A 234-nucleotide genomic window follows, 5' to 3' on the forward strand; every position below is an offset into this window, starting at 1 on the left:
TACATCCAGCTTCCTCTTAAAGACCCCCAGGGTAGGAGCCAGCACCACTTCGCTTGGAAGTTGGTTCCAGATCCTAGCTGCCCTGACCGTGAAGTAGCGCCTCCTGATATCTAGCCTAAATCTACGCTCTGCTAGCTTGTGATCGTTATTACTAGTCACTCCTGCCTGCTGGTCCCCTCTGACTAGTTCGTAACAAGCCACTAGATCCCCCTCAGCCTTCTCTTGTGGAGGCTG

The sequence above is a fragment of the Gavialis gangeticus genome, unplaced genomic scaffold (genome assembly GCF_001723915.1).
Source record: "Gavialis gangeticus isolate Ggan-Ray unplaced genomic scaffold, GavGan_comp1, whole genome shotgun sequence".
In the NCBI taxonomy this organism is placed as follows: Eukaryota; Metazoa; Chordata; order Crocodylia; family Gavialidae; genus Gavialis; species Gavialis gangeticus.